The sequence below is a fragment of the Panicum virgatum genome, chromosome 3K, assembly GCF_016808335.1.
Source record: "Panicum virgatum strain AP13 chromosome 3K, P.virgatum_v5, whole genome shotgun sequence".
NCBI lineage: Eukaryota > Viridiplantae > Streptophyta > Magnoliopsida > Poales > Poaceae > Panicum > Panicum virgatum.
This window is the reverse complement of record NC_053138.1, coordinates 26657770-26665962: the sequence shown is the minus strand read 5'-3', so window position 1 is coordinate 26665962 and position 8193 is coordinate 26657770.

Genomic DNA, 8193 nt, shown 5'->3' with positions numbered 1-8193 from the left:
GGTGTTCCAGACGTGTGTGTTAGGTTGTCCTTGCAAGGTTGAATTTCGATTCAGAATCGTCCGCCTCTCACGATGAAATGAGACTGCTTAATTGATCTGCCACACAGAGTAATAAGAGCAACAATATTCTTATTAATCTTGATGTTTGCTTAGAAGTTCCACCATGATTGGATAGTAGATGCTTACATAGAATGATTAATCAACTAGAATCTTGAAGCTAAAACTTGAAAGTAAGGACCTACTCTTTATTGTTTTTCAGCAAAGGAAAACCAGAGCCTTACAAAGCCTTGCATAGTCTAGCTAAGGTGGGCTACTTATACCCGTTGTCGGTTAAGTCTTGCTGAGTATTAGAATACTCAGCCTTGCTTTTGAAAACCCTTTTTCAGGTATGACTTTTGAGGATCAGATCGCTAGCTTGACCTATCCTTGCACATTGCCCCCTGGCTGGTCCGTAGAATGGGATACGTCTTCGGCCGGCAATGACTGTGACGAGTAATACCATGCTTGGGCTAGCTTGGTATACTTTTGCGACGTGTTGTAGTCATCGTGTCTCATCTTCCGCTGTTTAGACTCTGAACTTATAATCATAACTTGTATAACTGTTTTATTTAAGTTGGCCTTGTAATAATGTTTTTAACTGGTTTGTAATCATTACTATGCCTGTGTTGTAAAAATTGTGGTTGTAACATCTCTGGACTCGCCTTCGTGCGGGGTATGCTTGTTCGATCCGAGAATCGGTGGTTGTATCGGGACGTTACCCGACAGACCAAAAATTGTTCCGTTTGAAGTGCGTTTAAGCTAATGTTGACTTTATGGTGATGGTTTACGCACTTGAGCCGGGATAATTTAGGCGGTTCTGCCACAATAACAAAATCAACTTAAAATGACACCGTCAGGCATTGTTCTACATGATTTTTACTTAAACACTGATTTGATTTCCCAACTCGTTTTTGTGGCATAGAGCGGAGACCAAACTAAAACTAGAAGAATTTTTCCGGGTCATTGGGAGGTACCAATTTGTACTTCTTGATACCCTCCCAAAGACCACGAACTCAGCAACATTGATAGGAAATATATGTCGTGGGTGGCGACATGTATATGACTAATATCATGAACTAGGCGTATAGCCCGCGCATTTGCGCGGCTAGTATTGAAAATTCAAAAATTTGCATGTCATTGTGTCCTTAGTTAAAGGTTATACTATTTTTTTACCATACATCATCCTGTTCATTATCGTTAATTATGTCTTATTGTTGATTAAAACATTTCAACTATGATCTACCTATAATAACAATTTGATTTGTTGAGCTTTAATAATATTATGCAGATAATTATTCTTATTTTCATTTTATTTTGATAGATTGTTATTAGCTTTAGTTTTTATTAATAGCATATATCTGTAACTGATACATAGCTAAATGGTATTTTATATTTAATTTTTCACAATGGCATTGGTGGGTGATTTTTAATTAGGCACTGGGGTATTTTAGCATATTTTTTTATTTTAATGGCAGTGGTGGGTAATTTTTATTTTTATATTTTTTTTTCCGATTAACGTGAGAATTTCTAGGCCTTAAGAGCGAACATGGAGGCTCCGTTTGTTGGCCAAATAATAAGATAATAGATATGAAGAAAAACTAGTAAAAAAAACTTCACAAAAGATTCAGAATCAGTAGAGAAATAATTAAGTAATAAACACATGGTCAATATATGCATATACCAGCCTCATTTAAATCTTAAACAACAGGCCACATTTCAAGAGTTATTTTTTCATGTATTTTATAAAAAAGCACCACAACATATACACGCTGATTCAAACTTGGATGAACAGATTCCACCAGAAAGCAACTTAACAAACTACATTGTGAGAATTTTGGAGTAGTAGTTAACATTAGAAGTTTGGAGTGAGCTATATATAGTAGTGCATAATAATGTCCCATAGGCCATAGGTAAGATAAGGTCACCTTCGTGATACTTTTTGCATGGGTCGAAGAGATCGAGTGTAGCTAGGTGAGAATTTGGCCTAGCTGGACAGAAATTAAAGCGGACTTTTGGGTAGCTAGAGTGTTCCGTTACTATCCTTTTGGCCGGGTTCTATCGTGCTAGTTGATTGCATCGAATTAGAAACAGAGCTTCCAGAACGCTCTCAATATGCTAGAATTAAATGCTTGCCTAACAGTGCCTTTTTTCCAAACCATCTTTGATGGAGTTGGACCATAGTACTAGCTAAGGTTCTGTCATGTACGTCTCAACTAGATATTCGCGTGGTCAATACATCGCAAAGTAAAAACAGGTCAGAAAATCAGCAGCGAGCCAGGAGCCCAGGACAAGCCAATCGAGCTTCGGCCGGCCCTGGCCTGAGCATGTCTTCCACAGGGTTCAATTTACCGACCGCTAACCGGTAACCGCCGGCCTCCGGTTCCGGTATACCGGACCGGTTTGGCCGGTTATCGGTCGGAATCGGACAAATTCAAATTTAAATTCAAACTTCCCCGTTCAACCGGTTCGTACCGGTATACCGGCCGGTTTGACCGGTATACCGGCCGGTTTGACTGGTAACCGGCCGGTTTGACTGGTAACCAGTCAAATTCAATTTTTTTTCTTTTTTGGTTTAAATTCAAATGCCCGCAAAGTATACTAAATAAATGTTTGTATAACATATTTTAGTCTAAATGAACCCTCCAACCCTCTTTTGTACTACTTTTACATTGTATTTGTATACTTTTGTATGCACGTTTTTTTGTTTAACTTTAAATCCCCGCAAACTATACTAAATGAATGAATTTTTGAGAAAATTTGACACCATTAAATTTGTCGCATCTTGAAGTATTTTTAGGAATTTTTTGAGGATTTTTCATTTTTTTGAATTCAAATTTAAATTTTGAATTTGGACCGATTTATACCGGATCAAACCGGAACCGGTCCGGACCGGTTTGACCGGTAACCGGTCAAACCGGACCGGTTACCGACGGTTAGGGGAACCATGGTCTTCCATCACTCATCATGCTGGGTTCCAAGATCCCCAGCTATCTTCCATCATGGAAGTTCAATTCCACCGAATGGAGCTCCCCCGCTAGCGCTAGGTGCTAGCTACGCGTACGTCCTCCTCCAACCCATCCACGTCGGCCGGATAGCCGACGGGCGACGGCGCCTGCCCCGTTCCCATTTCCGGGCGTGGCCGAGCTGCCGAGGCCAAGGCTAGAAGCGGGTTACAGTGACCGGCACCGAACCGGAACGCATCCATCACCCGCACAAGGGTTCACCAAACCGGTACGGCCCGGTTTCGGTTTGGGTCAGTACCAAACCGGCTCAAATTCTGAATTTTGAATTTGGACATTGAATATAAAAAAAATAAAAAATTCTCAAAAAATTCCTAAAAATACTTCAAGGTGCGACGAATTTAATGGTGTCAAAATTTCTCAAAAATTCATTCATTTAGTATAGTTTACGGAGATTTGAAGCTAAACAAAAAAAATGTGCATATAAAAGTAAACAAATACAATATAAAGTAGTACAAAAGAGTGTTGGAGGGTTCATTTAGTCTAAAATATGTTATACAAATATTTATTTAGTATACTTTACGGACATTTAAATTTAAACCAAAAAAGAAAAAATTTGAATTTGAATTTGAATTTGACCGATTTCCGGCCAAATTGGTCCGGTATACCGGTACCGGACCCCACCGATTTGACCGGACCGGTTGGTAAATTAAACTCTGACCCGCACCGGGGAAACGCAGCCAATTGGACGTTCGCCGGTGGGGATGCGCGGCCGCGACGCTGCCATCTGCGTGGAGGCAGTGCCACGGGGAACCGGACACAATAGCTCGTGGGCTAGATCATCCGCACAGCACAGCCACTTTTCGGAGTGTTATCTTTCAAAAAAAACTTTTCGGAGTGTTAAATTTGATCGGGTCTTTATTCTTGAGAAGTTGAGAGGACGAAGGAGATTGGAGCAACACCTGAAAACGCAGTCAGTCCTGACTCGTGAGGACCGAAAAAGTTTTGGTCGTGAAATTAACAGTTTGACTAGATGTCGGGATTTTTCGGACACTAATTAAAAAACTAATTTTAGAACTCACCTGGAAACCGCGAGACGAATCTTTTGAGGCCTTTGACCGCATCATTAGCACAAGTGTGTTACTGTAGCACTTATGGCTAATCATGCATTAATTAGGCTCAAAAGATTCATCTCGCCGTGTACATCCAAACTGTGCAATTAGTTTTGTTGTTTAACTACATTTAGTACTCCATACACGTATCCAAAAGGAGGGGCATAAATTTCGAGGTGAAAATTTTTGGAAACTAAACGCGCCCAAGAGCCCGTTTAGTTACCAAAAATTTTCTCCCCAAAATTTTTGCCTCACCTTTAGACACATGCATCGAGCATTAAATATAGTTAAAAAATAAAACTAATTGCACAGTTTAGATGTACACGACGAGACGAATCTTTTGAGTCTAATTAGTGTATAATTAGCCGTAAGTGCTACAATAATCCATATGTGCTAATGATGCGGTCAAAGACCTCAAAAGATTCGTCTCGCGGTTTCAAAGCAAGTTCTGAAATTAGTTTTTAAATTAGTGCCCGAAAATCTCTCCCAATATATAGTCAAAATTTGATGTGACCTTTGTACCAAAAATTTTCAACGACTAAACACCCCCAAATTAAGGCCGTGTTTAGTTACATAAATCAAAATTTCAAAAAAAAATTCCGGCACCTGCATGGAGACTTAAATCTAGACGAAATAAAAAACGTATTGCGACTGCTGCCTGTAAATCGCGAGACGAATCTAATGAACCTAATTAGGCCGTAATCAGATGCTAAATTGCTACAGTAATGCTACAGTAATCAGTCTCTAATGACGGATTAATTAGGCTCCTTATATTCGTCTCGCGATTTACAGACGAGTTCTGTAATTTATTTTGTAATTAATCTATATTTAGTACTTCAAACATAGAAAGATGACTTTTAAAAAATTTTACGGAGCACAACCAAACACAGACTAAACCCGAAGCATTGCAGGGTGCCGACTATGCCACTGCCATGTATCCTCTCACTGCAATGCCAACTTTCCTGTCAATTTGTAGTACAGTTCCACTGCCGCGTGCCTCTGAAACAAAAACTCGAACATGACGGGCCGTCAGTTCTGAGTTCTGACCAGTCCACGGAATGGAATCTCATGCAGGACCGAAACACTGCTTCGCACACAGTAACCTGAATGATAGATGGCTCTGCACCTCACACAACAGATCACGAACTAGTCACTGAGATCCCAACTTGAGGTTGAGGGGCCAAAAAAGTCGTTCTCAGTTTGATTCAGAAAAGAAGGCATCGCTCTCGCACTTGAATCTGATGCTGAATCACGCTTTCGCCCGCGACGACACACGAAAACCATGACAGAGAACCTAGTCAAGAAAACATCTCTCAACTCCGAACGAGGGCGGCGTGAATATGCCGTCCTCGACTCAATTCGATTCCCATTATTCATGTTTGTCTTCGCCCTGCAAATTTTGTAGATCATGACAAGGAACTAGGGACATTGTAGAAAGACACTCAAAGAATTCTGTGCGACTATTTTCTATAGATTAGGAATTCTTCGTGACTAACAATAGCAAGCTGAAGATTGTTTATTGGCGCCTGCGCCATATGGGTCTGCTGGCAAGCTCTATTGGTCCTTCAAAAAGAAAAGATTGAAAAGTTCGACGGACGGTATCCACACTGCACTCCCACTGATTGAAAGATAAGTGCTTGGATCACATGTGCCGACATCACTGATGCTGTCAGAACGAGAGAGGAGTAGATGCTAATCATCGCAGAGTATGACAAGATTGACCAGCTCGGCATCACGAGCTAGAAAGATAAGGACCAACGGAGACCAGCGGCTCTGAATCTGATAGCAACTCCGAAAATCTAATAGCTCCGAGACCCGTTGCCATGTCGAATCACTAGATGATGTCGGAACCTAGTTCCAATCAGACTTCTGTTTGCTCTGTACTGTGACTGCTTCTGCTTCGTTTCGCCATCATTCCACACTACACTCCCATGATCGATCGACTCGGGTGATGCAATGCAATCACACACCAGTCGGCAAATCAGTCTTTGGCCCCGTTTAGTTCCCAAAAAGTTCCCAAACTTTTCCATCACATCGAATTTTTCAACACATGCATGAAGTATTAAATGTAGTTAAAAAAATAACTAATTACACAGTCTGACTGATTACCACGAGATGAATCTAATGACGTTAATTAATCTATGATTGGACATTAATTACCAAATAAAAACGAAACATGCTACAGTGACTTTTCACCCCTATTTTCGTGAACTAAACGCGGCCTTTGTTGCGCAACCAGCATCGAGTTCATTCTCCCTGCCTACGTTTCATTCACACCAGCCATGCGTGCTAGTGGGGAAGAAGCTTTAAGACTGTACCAGTACCAGCCATCTGTTGGTCTCGAAAAGCTGAAAGGCTGTCCTGTATTGGACGAAAGCAGCGCACGCCTAGCGGGGCTGCGAACAATTTGGGTCGCGATTCTTCTCCAGTTATCCCGTCTCCTGTCTGCCGATCCAGTCAGATGAGCTGAATTTTGTGTGGTGTCCTGTCCAACGAGCTTAACCTGCCAGCAGGCTCTCACTCCCAGTCAGGTTTGGCTTGTTTTACCCATACCGCATTGTGACTGTTGCAAGCCAAGCGGCCATTCTAGGTTAGGCAGTTGGTCGGGCGATGGTGTCATGGTCGTCAGAGAACCGGCCGGACCCTTGTCTTGTCCGGCACTCCCACCAGGCATTCAGGGAGAAAATGATCATGGCCAATTGGCCATGACTCATGCGGCGGCTATCCCATGATTCGGTCCAGATTTAATGGCGCGAGAAATCATATCTTTACTTTGCATGGTATCTTCTTCTGGCAGCGTTGTACGATCTCGACATGAATTTGTGATGATCCGAGCAGCACTAATCTAGCAATCATTCACCGATGATACAGACGCAGGCCCGCCCTGTCTGAGTACGCGCCTGAAATTCCTGTCTGGGGCTGCTAGCAGTCAGTCGGTGCGCGACAGCGACGACGAACGCCGCCGATACCGACCGGCAGCGAGGCCGGCGCGCTGGTCCAGCCCAGTCCAAGGCGTTCGTTTCCTGCAATCCCGATCCGCCCGGCCCGGGTCCCTCCCGTTCACAGGCTCCTCTCAATCACCAACCAAATCAATCACAAGAGCCGGACGCGCGCCCACTTCGCTTTACAAGTGTACGCGCACAGGGCGAGCGTCGCGTCGCATCGGTGCCGGCGTGGTGCGGTTGGGTGGCCTGGTCTCCGGCGGCGTGGCTCGCCCCGTCCCATCCTGCTGATCCGGCACCCGGACCTTCCGGCTCGTTCGGGCCCGGCGCGGCCGCGGGCGTGGCGGGTCCGGCCGCGGCGCACGGGCTCTCGGCTGGCGGCGTCTTGCGGCCGGTCGCGGGCGCGGCTCGCCGCCCCGGCGGCAGAGGAGACGGGTGGCTGTCGCCGGGCTGCGCCCGCGGATCGCGCGCGGTTTGCTGGTGCTCGTGCGCGCCGGCGGGGGAGCGGGACAAAACTGGTGGCATCCCGCGTGACCTCATCGTCGCGCGCGGTCCGTGGCCGCGGGCGGGCCCCGCCACCGGCACCGGCAGCGGCGGGGGCATTTGTTGGCCGGGCTGTGCGGCCCGTGCGCCGCGGGCGCGGATCGCGTCGGCGACTTGGCCGGCCGGGTGCCCGGCCACGCGTTGCTGGTTGCTGCGCCGCCCCGCGGAGATCCCGCTGCTGCTGGTGGTGGTGGTGCCGGGGTGCTGGCCGGCCGGGGAGGTGGGGCATGCCAAATCCTGCGCTACGGCTACGTGGTTGGGGGGACTGGGACGGGATGCCGGAAGGACTTTGCTTTCGAAAGGCACTTTATTTGGAGATCAGAACCGTGCTCCACTTGGGGTCTAGCTGCTGGGCAGCTGCGGCATGCCTTGATGTGCGTGGCGCACGCCTGACGAACACTGTAGCGGTTTTCGGCACGAAGATGATATGTCGTGTCAGTATTGTACAATGTCCTACTGTACATACACGAAACACATAGCTGCCGAGAATGTAGCACGATTTAGTTCTGTTCCTTTCTGTTCTGCTGCAACCAGTCAATAATATTTTTCTCTTACATCAAATCAGCACCAGCTAGCCATCAGTATATTTCTTTCACA